At 34.1% G+C, this 18,497-nt stretch overlaps 1 protein-coding gene across 5 annotated transcripts in view; it reads left to right on the top strand.

Annotated features, from left to right (window-relative positions):
* Positions 1-723: 723 nt before the first annotated feature.
* The window catches only part of LOC126818452 (solute carrier family 4 member 11), a 56,621-nt gene continuing 38,847 nt past the window's right edge, over positions 724-18,497 (top strand). For 2 of the 5 annotated variants that reach the window (XM_056100175.1, XM_056100176.1), the window contains exon 1: positions 6,812-7,346. The gene's annotated coding sequence lies outside the window, so the exon portion shown is untranslated. Of the gene's footprint in view, positions 747-5,380; positions 5,454-6,811; positions 7,347-18,497 lie in introns of those variants that run through there. The other 3 variants (XM_056100174.1, XM_050545873.2, XM_050545871.2) reach the window with 3 other exon arrangements.

The following is an 18,497-nucleotide window of genomic DNA, read 5'->3' as shown; positions in this document are numbered from 1 at the left end:
TATACTCAATAATTCATGGTGTAACTTGATTGTTGACATGACACGGCGTGACCTGACGTACCGAAGCATGTCAGTATTCCTTCGGAGTTCTAGTTTTATTTCATTTCATTTCTAAAGTACAGAATCCAATCACTGCTTCATTAACTATTCATTTCAATTATTTATTCTATTCAGCAATACCAATCTGATTTAGTATTGATTAGCTGGTAAATTAATTAGAAATTTGAAATTGATCAAAAAGGTACATTTTTTATCATTTTTTGCAGGTTAGTAACCTCTGTTAGCTTATGTATTTTGCTGTAAATAAATAAGTATGTATGTTTTTTGGATGAATGTGTGAAATATTAGATTGGCAGTGAGTGTAAGCAGGCAGGTATTGAAATTGGAGTATACCACTCTTTATCTATTAGTAGCCAACAGATTCTCTCTATATTGTATGTGTATATAGGTAGGTGTATGTTGGCGTGGTGTGTAGACACATGTTACTTTGATCAATAACACATAATCGCACTGAACTCGGCATTGATCAAGGTGAACATACTATTTTGTCTATTTCTACCTGTATACTTGAACATCAGATACTGCTGATCACTTAAATTATTTTTCACATTGTAATCTATAATCTAGAACTAATTTCAAGGATTAATTAACTGTGATTCTATTTCTAATAACTCAGTTTTATGGATTTTATCTTTTCAGAAGGATTGTTAAAGTGAAAATTAGGACCATTAATTTGTTTTCATCAGGTAAGTGTTTGTATGCTCAATTCAACGTTTTGGATTTGTTTTATAATTTGAGAAAATTTTGGGACCTGTGCTACTCATATTGTTATTCTTCTTCCTTTGGATGCTCTTCAAAAAAAAAAAAAGGCTTAAGCTCCGACAGGGTTGTTCCTTGGACAATTGTGCATCGATTAACATACTTCAATGTTTCATATGACTTAACAATTTGAAGATGATGTCATGCTCGGTATTTGATCCTTAGTTATCTTGTATTTGTCTCATAACCTGTTAGCTGTTATCTACCCTGTGCTATTTTTACCATATATATATATATATATATATATATATATATATATATATTTAATAGAGAGAGACAGAATCTCCTACAAGTCTTTTTTTGATATCAGAAAATATCAACACAAGTCAATAAAGTAAAAAAATTTACGAGTGTTGATATAGTATGTTATATACATTGACTAATATTAAAACTGCCTAACATACATGTTCTTACATTTTTTATTCAATCTAAAATCAGATTACAATTTCATTTCATTGAGTTTTTTCTTAAATAACATTAGTCTGAGAGCCATAGAATAGAAAAATCTGAAGAATAGTTTCTGGAATTTGTTTTGTACAGAAGTTGCTATGGTGCAAGATAAAGGCTTCTTCTGTATTGTAAAAGCTTCTAAGAGATTGAATGGAACAATTGGTCAATACTTATAAGTACCATTCCTTTATATTTATTTATCAATAGCATACTCCTTTACCTTAAGGCGATACTACAGGGTATTGTAGTATTATATTAATTTATTTAATAGAAAATATAATAATTTTAAAGAAACTTAGTTTTTATGTTATTCATGAACTAGTTAAACATAAAATGGTCAGATAATTCAATAATGTAAAGTGTAATAGCTGTGTAAAGTACTCAGGTCTTCTAGGCATAATCTGCACTAACCTGTTACATGCCTAAGAACCATAATAGAAAAAAAAAGTTGTATAAGTCTCAAAAATTGTTAAACAGATTTATCCAAGAAAGGTTTGAAGCATACCCTACCTTGTGTATCATACCAACCTCTATTGACTACTATAGCTATATTCAGAGGCCGTGGAGTGGTTTCGGAAGTTTGGGGTCTGACAATTGAGGGATGAAGTCACGAAAACAAAGCATTGCATAACAACGCAAGAGTGTGTTGCTGCAGGTGCCACGGGTGTCGGAAGCTTCAGACATGGGGTGTTGTGCCCGCTTTAGGGCCCCAAGAAAATTTTGAAATTTTGATGTGATTTTTTGCATTTTGAGTGACTTATTAACATATACAGAAATGCCGCCAAGATCAACCTGGCACACTATAATGTTATTACAATAAGAGGAAATCAAGTTTGCATAGTATAAGAAATTTGCTGGATGACCGTACCGTGACTGCAACAAAATCTCCTGATTGGTATACACAGTGACACATTTCTTTCGACAAAACGAGGATTTTTCTTTTTCTTCTAAAGAACGTAATCATGAATGTGTCAGGAAATAACTGATAGATTCAAAGAACCACAGAAACATACTTTCCAGTGATGTATAACACAACTGGAATTTTGTATTAAGACCCGCATTTTGACATTTTAAATACTTGCCATCACCCCCCCCCCCCCCCCACCTTTCTCTCTTACACACTCTATCTCTATATTTTCAAGTTATGAAAATATGAACGCGTCAGAACATTATTTGCTTATTTGAAAAGAGCAATAAAAGTGCTTACCAGAGATACGTAACATGGAACATCGTATTAAGACCCGTATGGATACTTTAAATACCTCCACCCCTGTCATTTAATAGAGTTTCTTACCACCCAACGTTTTTCACAGTATGCAAATACGAAGGTGCCAGAAAATTATATACATATTTACAAAGAAAAATGAACATGCTTTTCACTGATATGTAACATAATATCTGGAAGTTTGTATTAAGACCGGTATTTTGATATTGCATACCCCACCCCCTTCTTGTATTCATGGTAATAGAGTTTAGTACCATCCAAATTTGATCATTTGTCAAGGTTAAGTAAATTTCTTATAGTGTGCCAGGTTGATTTTCTCTAGTGGTGTGGTAAATATCTTTATAGTGTGTTGGCATATAGTGTGCCAGGTTGATCTCTGCGCCGTTTCCGTATATGTTAATAAGTCATGTGATACCCTAGATTTGCATAATATCAAAGATAGCGCTGTGCGTAAGAATTCTATGCAGAAAGCGTGAAGCACAAATGACATTTGTCATTTGGCACATTACTTTTGAAGTTTAACATTTTATTTTGCCCTTAGAGGTATTTTGACTTATCATTACCGATATTACTATTAGTAAGAATGTAACAATAACAACATATTTTCCTGAATTAAAATGTGCAGTATTTTCTCAGTCGCGGGACTGGCCATTTTCCAAAATGGCGGTGCATTTTAACTTTTTTCACGATATTGTAATCATAGGCGTACGGGCTCAATGACAACTAGGGGGGGCAGAACGCAATATGCCTGAAAAAAATTTCGGGTTTACAGAGAGCGCCGGTCTTCCTTGAGAGGCGAAGAGAGCGGAGCTTACGTTGTCCCCCCCCCTCAGGTGGCTGACTCGAATTCCAATCAATCGTTTACAGTCCACGAAGACGGGACCGTTGGGAGAAAAATTTTGAAAATTTAACTGCCACAAACGCGTTTTCCTGCTATTCCAGCCTGTGAATACAGCAACTTCAATTTGGTCCAATATAGTCTATCTGGCTGACCGGAATTCCAAACAACCAATTAATCGTCGCTGGGTTCGAGGGTATACCCTCCTTGAGAAAATTTTGAAAATTTAACCATCACAAATGCGTTTTCTGCTATTCTAGCACGTGTAAATTAGTGTTTTATTAGATTTCGGGCACTTTATTTTGCCAAGTAGATGAAATAAATTTTTGTTTTCACTTTACCCGTCTGCCCGAAAAGTCAGCTTGCCCAAAAGTTAGGGGGGCAGCTGCCCCGCCTGCCCCCCTGGCTCATACGCCTATGATTGTAATAGAAGCACTTCGTATAGGCCCCCTAGTGTGTTTTATAGGGTTTTCCGGGACAACAAAAATAAATACAATATAATGTTTCACTTTCGAAAATCCAGCGATACCCTTCCATAAATAGTGAGTATTATACCTTATACAATAACATAGACCGGGTTTTTTTGGGTTTTTTTTTTGTTTTTGGGGGGTTTTTTTTAAAAAAATTTGCGCCCCCCCCCCACACACACACACAAAGGTTCCGCATCCCACGATATTGTAGCTCCAAATTCATATAAATTATCAAAATGTTTACTGACAGTATTATTTTCATTGTAATATTATCCATTTGTATAAATCATATATTTCATGACTGAAAAGCCAGATGTCAATAGATTTATTTGTGTGTATTTTAACCTAATGGTAACTTATCAACAGCTGTGTCAGGTCTCATATTAATTTTTGTTGTATCCTTGTATATATGGGAAAAATGGTTTATAGATTTGTGAAATAGTATAATCTTTAGATAACTGCATATGATGTACATGTATATATAGATTGTCATCAACCCAGATCTTTAAATTTGGACGAGATTATACATAGTTATTTGTAGAGTTCTTGTGTTGGTGTCATTTATCTCATAATGACTGAATTAAAGGGTTTGTCCCGGATATTTTTTAGTGAATGAAATTGGTTAATTCAGTGTGGAAAACACATAGAAACCTTTATCCTAGTCCTATGATACTTTACTTTAGAAGAAATGCAAACTAGTAGTTTTCTTTTTTGTTGGCAATAATTAAGTTACCCAAACCCCACCATTCTCAAGTGCCTCTATTGCCATGTCTACAAACTATGTAAGTGATGGTCTCAATTATAATTATACAATTGTCTGAATAGCTATGATTACATGATAGTACAATCATGCCATAGTTATAGTAAATGTTCATCATGATTAGTATTACCACATCACTCATACAACTGAACAATAGAATTCCTTAAATGAGTTGAATAACCCTGTTAAGTAAATCTAGCAATCATTTTCGATTAGCTTAATATTTTGGGCTGAAACTTTTAGCGTTTCAGGCTATGTCTCTATATTTTGGCATTTTATTTGTTAAATGCAGGACGGAGGGGCTGACAAGGAAAGCTGTCTAGTCGTTCGGATGGGACAAAAAACTGAGGTCCCGTGTACACATTGGCGTGCACGTAAAAGATCCCTTGACAGTTGGAATTCGATTTTAGAGTAGGACGTAGTGCCGCTGTCCGGGCAAAATTTCCCTCATAGCACACTGTATGGTGTATGCCCGTCTTCATTAGCCCAGTTCGGAGAAAAACAGTAGGACGTTAAACCTCATTTCATTTCATTTCATTTCATTTCATTTGTTAAACTGGGACTGACCCTTTAAAACAACTCTACCTAACGGAAAAGATTTGTGGTAATCTGTTGTGCTGTCAAAAATTTAAAAACAATTTTTTTTCAAAAATGTAACTGTCAGTTCATGTATTTTGTTGTGTCTTACTCATTTATCATTCTTTGTGACACATGAATGATTAATTATAGATGTCATAAAACATGTCTGTTGCTTTCTTGGAAATGTATGAAGTACCGGGTACAGCTATTACATCTTTGTTTTATTAATTGGGTGCTCATTATTTTCACAAATGTCTAAATTAGTAAATGGTCTTGGTTACAAAGTCAGTTTTATGTGAAAACTGCAAAGAGGTAAATTTGATTTTTCTTTACATTTTGTCATTGGATTTGCATACTTAAACAAACTTTAAAAGAGTCAAGACCAAATAGAGATAATTGAGCCAACAAATATGCGAGCAAGGCTGTTACAAAAATTCGGTCATCCATTGCACTGAACACTTTTTGAACGTCGTAACGGGTCAAAATGTTTGTATCTCAATAATATTATCAATCCTGCAGCAAATTTAATCATTTGGGACTTTTTTTTATATAAATTAGTATGAATGTTGCTCAGATTGCAGTTTTATTCCAATAAATTGCTAGACCCAATAGGGGTGGGACAGGAGCACCTTTGCTTAGCCAAATTTATTTATTTTGGACATCAACCCAACTTGGTAGGTATGTTGATTCATGTTACTTTTCAAGATTTGTTCAAATAAAGTAACTTAATGGTTAATCTGGCACTATTTATAATTACCTGTACCTTTCTTACAAATACCATGTACATGCATGTTCTTAATAATCTTTTATTGCAATTTATAATGTTCCGAGGTCTCCATATTTAATCAGAGAGTCGACTCTGATGTAATTGACAAATTGATAGTTCATGTTAAATGCATATATAGATGCAATAAATGAAATGTAATGTCTTTTAACGTCTCGCTAACACAATACTTTGGTCATTTTGATACTATGTGGTCTAAAATATGTGCTTTAGATCATCAGGTCTGCCCCAAGCTTGTACGTGAGAAGGAGTAGGGTTGCCTGTCCAACCCTGTGTTTTTTCCTCTTGAGTTCTCTGATTTCCTCCGACTACTAATGTCTCTTACGTGAAAGCGAATTATTAAAAATAATTAAAACCATATGCAAGTCCCAAAATGATCTAGTTTGTGTTGATTGGACATCAATGTATTCCAATCCTGAAATTTTGATGAGTTTTTTTAGCTTATAGTAACTGTTTGGATGACTTAGCTGCTGGTGGGCATGTTTCATTGACGGGCAACTTTTTTTCTTTGGTAAATATTGAACCTTTTATCTCAAATAAATTTTATACAAATAGATTAAACTGAAATAAAGAAGTAAACATATACAGCATTATGTCCTTCAAAGAGAAAAATCTATGTTAGATTAAAAGTCAACTTGTTAAAGAGTAGCCTACACACCATTTTGTTTCATTCGTTTTATATACAGCAGAAAATTAAATAGTGTTTTATAGTCCATGCACATACTGTTAATCACAGTTTGTAAATACAAAATATTTATTTAAGTAAAAGCCAAATAAAGTAATTAAGACTAGCAATGGTTCAAGTATATTTGTCATGTTTCCACAATAATGATTTAGGCTCTTTAGAGTCGTCTAAGAAGTGATTCTCCTGGTCGTTTTAACGGCTTGATTGCCATTTTATTGACAACACACAAAAAGATCCAGTGACTTATGGACTCTTGCCGTTAATGGTCTCTAAATAACTGAAAACATTATGTATTGTTTTTACGAGCTGTTAAACTCAAGTGGTAATTGAGGCTGTTGATATAGTAATTATCAACATATCTTAACAAAAATCTCGAAAAGTTCTCCTGATAAGGAAAAGGGAGGAGTTTTGTGTTGTTTAGTACATGAGGAATGATAATAAAAGAAGAGTTCACATTGAAGAAGGACCAATGCATGAATTACAAACGTGTTATTTTTGGTGGTGATTTGGTGTAATAATACATGACTTTCAAAGAAGGAGTTTTTCTGCATGTGGAGAGAGTTGTCTTCATCCAGAGTCTAGTTTTGATTATTTGTTTATCGATAGTGAAGTCGTCTGTATTTTTAGATTGTCCACATCTGTTTACTAGTGGACTTGAGTGTATTGGTTTATCTTGTCAATGTTTGTTATAGGCTGGTCAAAGTGTGGATAGCAAAAGACGTACCAAATAATTAAGGTAAGATCATTCATTAAGAATAAATTTCAAGATAAAAGAATCCTATCGTTGGTCCTATCGTTAGAAAATGCAAGAATTGTCTTTTTATTCTTTAAAGATTTGAACATATTGAAAAATCCCAAGAAAAAAGCTGTGTACTTGGCTGTTTCGTAGTTCATTTTGTTGTAGTATAGAATTGTTCATATTATTCTAATTCTATGCCTCATTTTTTTTTCAAAAGACTGTAAACCTCTGGTAAAATTTTTAAATGTTGGTTTTTGTTCTTGTCTTTAATCTTCAAACGGAGGCGCATTTTTCATTAAAAATACTCCTTTAATTAATTTTTTGGTTTTTGAGTTTTGTTTGAAATCTAGGATCAGACACTGATAAGTACAGGATGTTATTTTTTAATATTTACATCAGGAAATCCTTGGTTGTTTTGGTGATAACATTTCACTTGTACAGTGAGTTGGTTGTGTGAAGTTTTCTTTCACAGAAAAAAATTACCAATCATCATAAATACCTGCACAAAGAGATGCAGTCCTCCTGCACTTATTATTACTATGTGTTTCTTTTAATATGGGTCATAAAAAGTCGGGAGAGACTATGTCGCCACCAATCCACGCCATGTTCAGGGTACATTAGTACTAATATTTTGTTAAATGGGCTGGCTTTCTTGAAGTATTTTGGGAGGTATACTGTTTTAGGGATGACTAAAATACATATCAAGGAATTATCTGTTCAAGTGTCCTGTAGGATATTTTGCCTTTTCTGTGACTTTTTTAATGATTAATTAGGATCTCAATGTTGAAGAAATAAAACTTATATTAAAAGCATAAAAATTAGAATTTATTTATCACAAGCTTCTGTTGATACATTTTTGTATGTTCCAAGGTCAATAAGATATGGTCAATCTTATTTCATTAAAGATATGTTATATTTGATATTAATATCTACCTTATCAGTCCGCCATACAACTAGCTTCAACTACTTCACAATAGACCGATAAATTGGGTGGATTTTGAACAGGTTAAAATATGATATCCATTTATATCTGTTGACACCTTAGATTGTGGTCAGAAGTGCAATAACATAACTATTTTTGCAGAATATAAAATGGCAGCTTTTGTCTTTTATATGAGAGTATTGCAGGGCTCACACTGGCTTTCAATTTTTTTCTGCCAAAATGAATAATAATTTTTATATAGAAAAATGTTCATATTTTTTTTTCGACAACTTGAATATTGTATCTGCCAAAATGTGTGATAAAAAAGACAACATGAAACAATTTTATTTCTCGGGTAGGCCTATTATAAAACAATTACTGATATATACAACAAAAATGTTTCTACATAACATATTAGCACAGTTTTGTTATGATTTATTAAAATCAGATTTTATTTTGGTGACTTTAGTCTTTTCTCACACCGTATTGCACAATATATTATCAGTATTTACACATCAAATCTCATTCCATTTCTATAAATTTATGTTTTGCGTGTATGATAGGCCTATTGTTATTTTTAGGTACCGCAACAGTATCTGAATCTCTGGTAGAAATTTAATTTTCATTTGTAAGAGATGCTTACAATCAAACTAATTGTTCTCTTTAGAGCATTATGGCGGCGGTAATGAAACAAATGGTGGACCATCTTCTCACCCGAGAATCGTCGCTATTGGACTCGTTCTTAGGTTTCTAACCATTGGTGGTAATGTTATTTGAAATGATAAATCCGTTTATACATGCCGTATGAAGCCACAGTAAACGGAATTCAACTATTAAAATATGTAATTCTCTTCGAAAATAATTGTCGGCCATTTTGATTTTTTCCATTTTGTTTTATTTAAAGACAAAACAAAATATCATATAATCACCGCTTGGATTAATTATTAGGAGTAAATAATGACTTGAGATAGACTCTATATAGATCAAGATCATTGGCAATTATCAATCAACTAATCATTAATCTGAGACAAATGATTAGTATTACTCATTGACACGATCCAGATTATTAGCGAGTTGATTAATTTATAGTATGCCGCCGCCGCCAGTTCTCAAAAAGAATTGCTAGTACCCAAAAAAGTAATTTTTTATCACCACTTTCATATTTGGCGACCAATAGCGTGAGCCCTGGGGTACAGTATAAATATTATCATCAATCTTAAATGCAATCATCTTTGAAATCCACAAATAGTATGTGGACTTTGCCAAAGTGATTATCATTACGTTTTCATGATTTTATAGTTGATCCTTTTTTTTAATTAACCCTTTGGCATTCATGGATTAAAATGACTTATTTTAGAATTAGCCAAAACCAAAGTATGGGTGGCGTATATGGAGAAAACACTATATTTCTCAGGTGCCAGTTAACTCATCCACAAGCAAAGTCGTCCACAGCCATTGGTTAAGTCGTGGTTATGTCGTCCACAACTAATGGTTTAGTCTACAACTAATACTTGACTCATAACTAATGGTTAAGTCGTACACAACTAAAAGTACTTGACTCGTACACAGTTTAAATGTATGGAATAAATAAGTTTTACTCCTTGATAAAGTATACTCGTAACGTTTGTTAATTGGCGTTAGGATTTTAATGTTTAGACAGCATTTAATTGACTTAATATGAAATCTGAATATAAATTATTCGATGGATAACTTTTGTGATAAGATTAGATTATGATGTCTAACATCGTTGATCTTCTTTATAAAAAGGTATTTTACAATTACATGCTTATAGAGAATAGTTTGGGATATCACTTGGTTAAGTATTACAGGGTTAACAAAATTACCGGTAAAACGCTAATTGTTAGGACCGTCTTCATTTGCCACATGGCCTATTTTTACAAAGGCAACTTACTGGATCTACTCCCTGTGTACAGCCAGCTAGTATATTTATGGGATCATCAAATTGCTTGTGGATGAGTTAACTGACATTCTATTTCTCATGCTGCAGGTATAACGCACACCTTTTTGGATTTAATAAATGACTTGTACATCAGAACCATCTTCATTAGCCTGGTCAGGGCAGAAAAGCAGGATATTATTATTATACCCCATTCTATTTCATTTATAGTTATTAATTCACAAATAATCTATGACTGCAAGTCTCTTCCTAGTTTTCAAACTTAAATAATCCTTTGTTCCATAAGATGACAATCTATGGGTCACACTTCACGAAATATTGATTTTTGTCCGAGACCAGTTATAAAGAATTCAATGAATAATTAGATGTCACAATAAATGAAGTTTTTGAGAAGATTTAAGTATTAATTTGCAGCTAGAGTAATCACACGATTCAATCTTGTGTTCAAGTATCTGTTTCCCCTTTCCTAATTTAGTGTAGAAGAGATTTCCATTTTCGACTTTTAAGTAAGTAGTCTGAGCTATTTTAGGATCAATTTTGGTCAGCAGGTCTCAATTTATAAATTCTGAGTAAATTTATAGAGTTGGGACATTTATCTACTATTTTGTAGAAGAGCAAAATGAAGTTTTTTATGCACTCATATCACACTGACTGAAAAAAAAAAATCCTTTAGTTTATAGTTTGCAATCTATTCTTTTTTGGGGAGATAAAATGACACAATGCACAATGAGAGAAGAATAGGCAGGGACATACAGAAAAACAATCAGATTCTATTTAGTTAGCTGTAAAGCTGGGCTTAGATTGCACTTACAGCTTAAAATGAAGAAAACAAGTTTTAATTGGGCTGGGGGAACCAAAAGAAAAAACACATCAGGGAAACAATTTGGACAACATAGGTGCATTTAAAACTAGTTTTTGACCATACGCAATTACTTTCAGATAGTGTTTCATTGTTTTTGTTGAGTCTTGAATGCTCTACTATTCTGATTGCAGACAGTTTTTCGACCTAGCTAATTGGGATCTGATTTTCAAATTAAGTGATATTACCATGATCATGTGAAAGTTTTGTACTTTATATGGCAATACTTGTGAGCCATGTTACTGGTGAACACAGTTACAATAGTTTTATCAGTTTTTACCCATTATCTGAACTAGTTGTTGTTACTGATTTTCAATTGTCTTATCGTGTTGGCAGGCACCATCAACACAGCTTTAAATATTAAATTTTCTTTTGTTATTTATTTCAAGCCCAGCTTGCCTCGGACTTCAGGATAACTTTTTTATTCTTACATTGTGCTTGATTCTGTTAGTTTTCAACCCCAAAAATAACTTGATCACTTTGTGGTTATTTTCTTGGTCAATATTCAGGAATGATTCTCAAAATGACATAAAATGTATGTTATTAAAAAACATGTTATCTTATATCGAACCGTGTTATAGTTAATAAAAGGTTTTAGATTTTGTAGAATGTCTCTGATAGAAGTCTTTGAAGGAAGTAATGGTAATCAAAATGAGTTAGCCTGCATGTTCAGATGTTATATTGTCCAATTTGAGAAACAAAGATTTTACAAATAAATTTGTTTCTATCAAAAAAAAGAAGAAAAAAACTGTGCCCCAAGATATGAAAACGGCAGATAATGATTCTAAGGCTGATTGGATAAGAAATAATTCCATATTGAATAACAAAAACTAGTAGTATATATATTATATGTATCCTATATCAGAAAACATTTTAAAGGGTAGCAGTCATGTTATAATAATTTGAATGTATAAAACAAGCCATATTTGTGTTTAATGTAAATCAATTTTCACAGCTATAAATGAGGTATTTATCATTTAGTCAATTTATTGTAATATTATTATTAATTTAAAGGGATATTGCCAGATAAATTGTGTTTAACGATGTTTTGTGGCATGGTGACAAAACCTGATGTTGTGAGATGTCACTGTCCCAATAATGGCAGTAGAATGATTTTCACACTTTATGTTTAATATGTATATGTAGATAGATATCCCTGATTGTCCAGGCAGTAGTTATTTCAAACTTTGTGTAAATCTATTGCTGATGACTTTAAATTTTGAAATCTAATATGAAGTTAAAGTGAAAGATATTAATATGAAATGGGCCCCTTACTTCCGTCCTGTTTTGTTTCTAGAGCATTTATCAAGCATTGTTAGTAAATATACATCAACATAATTTTCCAGACGTCAACGCCTAGATGTGACTTCATCTGCTCAAATTAAAAGTCCGAGTGCATATGAAATTTAAGCGCCAAAATATAGAGGAATGGCATATTTACCTTGTCTCAAAATTTAAACTGAGTCCTTTGGACGTGAACGTCAAAACTGCTTGTTTGGACACGTAACCCTTTTAAGATTTTGGGTGACTTCTTCGTTGGGTGACCTGATAATTGATTACCATTCCTTTAGAGGTCTATACAGTGAATAAACATGTGATGTACATGGTAACGACAGGTAAACTTCAGCTACATATTATTTTTATAAAATAAAAGTCTGGTTTTATCCAGACACCGCATAATCGCATAATACAGCTGGGGACACTGGTCTCCATTTCCAGATGAAGGCTGACGGGCTTAAGTATATTGAGTATTTTGCTTGGCCCTAAGGTAGAGAACTTTTAAGGGCTTTTAACACAAAATTAAGCAGTTTTATTCTTCAAAATATAATCAGGATTGGCCCTTTAATGTCAATGTTTTTAAACACTTGCCAACATTTTTGTTTGACATCTGTCACAGTATCCATGTTTCATTTTATAGACAACATAAATGAGATACCAGCTGACAGGTGCATGTTTTGATGCCATAAGGCAATATAAGTTTAAACTTAGAATAAACTAGAACTCCAAAGGAGTACTGACATGTTTCGTATGTCAGATCACGTCAGGTTAAACCATGAATTATTGAGTATAGTAACATCCAATAAAAGTGGAAAAAACCTATCATTTTGAACTCTTAATAAAACTGGAAGTTATACTTGAAGATCAAAATTTTGGATATTAATTGGCAGTTATCGCGACAATAGACATCAGGGTCTTCATATATATACAAAGGTTCAAGGGTCATCGAAAGATTATGTCATGAGATGGAAGATGAAAAGTCGAACAAAATTCAAAGTAAACAAAATCGAAATTCAAAAACCGGCTGTCTTATAACTGTTGCCAATTAGAATAGGTTCAAAACAAAAAAAGTTTCTGAAAATCAGGATCAAAATGGCAACTGAATATCAATTTGAAGGTTTTTTGTAAAATTCAATATGGCGGCCAAAGAGTTGAAAATGTTATGGAACAAAGTTTCAGAAAATGAAATAAAAAATCTGTAAATAGGCGAACAGCCTTCCCACATTTCTCTCAGGAAGCTACTAGTTTCGTTCTATTCGAATTCTGCAGGCTTGATTGAAGATGTGCAGTTGCCCTCTGTATATTATTGGTGGGGACCGGAGCACATGTGATGCCACAAGTGGACCGGAGTCGATTATTCAAAAAAAAGTGTTCAAAGATGTTCGTCTGAGAAATTGCCGTCGTAATTATGCATATTTGCATAGATTCTAGGCTCCCAACTCTTTTGACTTTTATGTTTAAAATTTTTTATAAACTAATGAGGGCTTTTAAATAACTCTAAAAGGTTATGGGGATGTTTGCACTAATTTTTTTTATTAGTTTTCACTATAGGGGTACCACAGCTTAATAAATTGGGAACTCATCCTGATTTTCATTCTCTGCCTTGAGTTAGGCTAAGAATTATGCTGCTATTTCACATAATTTGAAAAGTGGCTTGTGGAATGTCTTTCTTGAATTCCACAAGGAGCCCACGAAGTTGTTTTTGCGTTTCTTGATTGAAACGTTGTAAAAATACCCAGTCTTCTTTACTGAGATTTGTTTCTGCCAAATCATAGCGATTTAATGTGCAAAAAACTGGCCAGGCCTCTAGTTCAAGGGAAGGATCAGCCCCTTCACAAAAAGCCTCCCAGTTACTCATAGTTGGGAAAGGTATCGGACAGGGCGATCTGTTATTTTTATCCTCCGCTGATACGGAGACAGTGACCGTAGTAATTACATCGTAGTTTTTGATGTAATTACTTGAACAGCTTTCCTCACAGTGAGGGGAAAGATGATCGATGCTCTGTTTCACAGCGGTTTCCAAGAGATCTACTTAGTGTTTGGTTTTCCGGTGTTGAGTAAGATCGTCCAACCTTATTTTGTAATTTTAGTTGTAGGATTTACACCAGAACTTAAGCTGGGTGTGAAAGCTTCGGTAATGCTGTTTCAAGTTGTATGAACAATAATGAACATGTGAAAATCTCTTTGCAAAGGAATAGCAGTGAGCATCTTTATTGTGACGTCACAAGAGATCTAAGGCTAATTGATGGCAAAATGCCAAGTGTTTTGAGCAGAGTCGATATTGCGAGTTCCAAAAATGGGGGTGCACACAAGAGAAATAGCTAACGGAATTTTAAGAAAATAGTGCAAAAGGGTCAGTGGGGAAATAGAGTAAACAATAAAGTGGGGGGACCCTTAGGGACTATATCTTATTGTTAATGCCATCCGTTGCGAATGTTCTTAATCTATTTGAATTCATTGACTTTTCTAATGGCATCATTTTTGCCATACCTGGGCCAGTCTTGAAAAAGCTATATAATTTTAATCATAACATATCTTGGGCTAACACCACCATATGTCATTTTTAGTCTATTTTGAAAATGGAGAGAACTATTCATGTTCAGGGAAAATTGGAATGACTTGGTAATTTCTGGAAGTTTCTGGATGCCCTTGCACATGCACTGAATATAATTAAAGTTTTCATAGAATTGTTCTATGGTTGGTGTTTAGTCAAAATCAACACTATTTTATTTGATATCAGTGACCGAATGAAGGGTTATTCCACATTGGCAACAGATTAAAGACCCATCTTACTGTTGGCAGTCAAAACAATAAGCCATAGCACACTGAAAGTTGAAACAGACGATGGGGTGTGGGATGATCAAACGCTCTGAGTTGTGTTCAGGCTCAAATTTGTCAATCACCAGTCGCGAATGGTCGTGCATCTGTTGGGTGTATGCCTTCTTAGAGTGAAAACTTACAGGTTCAGCGCTCGTAGCTTCAGTCGCACTTTGCTAGTTGCCCACCACCACCACCACCATCTGTGCCAGCCTACAACAGCAAATATGCCCAGAAAAATTTAAATCAATAATTGTATTTATGTTTTTACCTACCTTACACCATGGATAATAAGGGATTTTAAAACTAAAAATACAATATTTACTATTATACACACAGGACCTTTTGACAAGATTTCAATAGCCGTTGTCATGCAAGCATACACAATTTACAAATGCGTATAGATGCGAAAGTTTCATTTCTACACACAGTTGATAATAACATAGTCCCACAAGAAACATGAGCTATAACCTATTGATAGTTCAAATAAGAAATAGGTAATTAATAACATGATTAATATGCGAAGATACTGAACCACCACGTTCATCAATGTATCTATATTGCTGTAATGAATTAAAAAATATAATTTATCATTGGCGTAGTTCTTATGAATTTTAAATATGAGAGCAAGATTTGGGATGTTAGTCAGAGCATCGACAGATTACCTGTATTATTACCTACTAGCCTTATACACTGCTTCGCCTGTGGCCGAAATTTGACAGGGGTTCAATTCGCCTGGGGCCCAAATCGCCAGGGGTCAAAATTTGTCAGGGGCCCAATTCACCGAGGGCCAAATTCGCCCTTGAAACAAACTTGCCATTTAACCAAATTCGCCGGGGCCCAAATTCGATGGCGTAAAACATTCATGGGATCATGCTGGTTGGAGAGCAGCGACGAATCGTTACTCAGGGCCAATTTGCTCGGGGCGCAAATTCGATGGCCAAAAACATTCACAGGGTCATGCTGGTTACTTTGATACCACATATATGTGGGTGCAGAACAGCGACAAAGGGTGATTCACCCGGGGCCCAAATTCGATGGCCTAAAACATTCACGGCATCATGCTGGTTATTTTGTTACCATGGAAAATATAGTCACAGGGAGAGATGGGTGTTGATATCTGCAGAATAGTGTTTTAAGCTCTAGTTTGCCAGTCACTTGTGCATTATGGTCACACAATTGATTCCTTAGGTGAATGTATGGAGATTGTGGTGCCTTCTCCGGGAGCGTCGCAATATGCAAAAAAGGGATTGGGATGTCATTTCTTCAAACAAGATATGCCGCAGTGGCTCAGTGGGTATGGTGTTTGCTCAGTAACCAGGAGGTCTGGTGTTCGGCATAAAAGTTCCTTGTGGATTTTCCTGCCCAGTTCCCCCTTGTTGGTGATACAGGCCGTATGGCCTGTTGATGAAAAATGCCTAGTATACTATTGGCAGCCCCCAAAAAAGAGTAAGGTGTAGTGCTTCTGTTCGGGAAAAATTTCGCTCATAGCCAACTGAATGGCGCATGCCCGTCTTCATTAACAAGTGTACCGTACAGAAAAGCAAGACGTTAAACTCCATTTCATTTATTTTAAGGTCAAAGACAAGTTAAGACTCTACGTTCTTGGATTAAAAATTTAAAGGTTCAGCGCTATTCCAGCCCACAACAGCAAATACGCCCAGAAGCTTTCAAATCATTGCTTTAAAAGTAAGACGGGTGTAAAGAATAGACATATGCCGCTTTTTACTTACCCTATATTATATTTACTTTTTACCTACCTTACAGAAAGGATGATAAGGGATTAAGAATGATAATACCATATTACTATTATCCACCAGGACATTTTGATAAGATTTCAATAGCTGTTATCAAGCATACGCAATTTAGACATCAGAGAGAGCACCATATTTGTGTTTACAGCTAAAAAACTGATTCATTTTCAATATTTTTGGTCTGTAGGCCTATTAAATTTACTATTTTTACTTACGAGTGTAGAACTTTTTGATATTAGTTGTCAGTAGACAAATTAAGTATTCATCTTACAATATTAAGTATAATGATTAGGAACAATAAGATAAGATATTAATCAAATATGTAGATATCGTGTGACATGGTCAAATCAATCAGTAGCCGTATATTTCTCATCTTACCATTAATTATATATTGATTTATTAATTCATTACATAGATTCAATTAGCTGAGAATTTTTATTAAGAGAAATGACCATGGAATTACGATTTTTGATTAAGAAAAGGTCAAGAGAGAAATTGAGGTAACATTAGCTTGAATTGTTTAGGTTATTTCGGGAGAAACAATTTTATTTCTTTAATTAGCTATAAGCCAATCTAATTTGAATTTTTCGGTTACAGCAATAACTATTACAAATTTTGATTCCTATTTCTTCAGGAAAAAATACAAATTCCAAAACAAGTTTGGTTGCTCCTCATGAAAGCTTTTAGTTCCAGATTTGGAACTATTGACTTGTGTACATGGCAGATTCATGGTACAACCCTTTCACTCAGAAGAGCAATATAACTGTTATTTGATGTATCATATTTGTGACAAAGCTTTAGTTAAAGATACATTCCTTTGACAATCAACGTCCTGCTTACACAACCATTGATTGGAGCACGGATGCTGGTATGGATGTATCTACCGTAAAAGTTCTGTCATGTGGATGTGTAAACGTTTGACCGAGAATATGCCCAATCGGACATCAAGGTATGGTGAACCATATTAAAGATATGGCTGTACTCAGGGTATAACTATTATTTTCCGGCGTGGTTTCCCCTTGTCAGTGATGCAGGACGGAGGGCCTGACAAGGACAGCTGTCTAGTCATTCGGATGAGACGAAAAACCGAGGTCCCGTGTACACATTGGCGTGCACGTAAAAGATCCCTTGACAGTTGGAATTCGATATAAGAGTAGGCCGTAGTGCCGCTGTCCGGGCAAAATTTCCCTCATAGCACACTGTATGGCGTATGCCCGTCTTCATTAGCCCAGTTCGGAGCAAAACAGTAGGACGTTAAACCCCATTTCATTCGGTATAACTATTACTAATATTGATTATTGTTGATAATATAGGTAGTATTATTTAAGTAATCCAGTGATCAATCTTTTTATAGTCTTAAACACCTACAATGTACCTTGATTTTCTGCTTAGATTATGCAGACTGATTAACAAAATGATTGCACAATACTTTACAAAAAAATAAATGTGTCGGTAATTAATGAGTGTTTTCTATTTATTTTGGGATTGTTAATTTAATTACGTTTTTTTTTGTATTTGTGTGCCGTATAAGCTAATTTAGTAAGATGACAGGTGTTTTTAAGGAAGAGAGAATACAATATGCTTATGGTAACTAATACAA

This window comes from Patella vulgata, chromosome 4 (assembly GCF_932274485.2).
Source record: "Patella vulgata chromosome 4, xgPatVulg1.2, whole genome shotgun sequence".
NCBI classification, from domain to species: domain Eukaryota; kingdom Metazoa; phylum Mollusca; class Gastropoda; family Patellidae; genus Patella; species Patella vulgata.
Note: the sequence above shows the minus strand (reverse complement) of the source record. Positions and strands in the feature narration are given on the sequence as shown.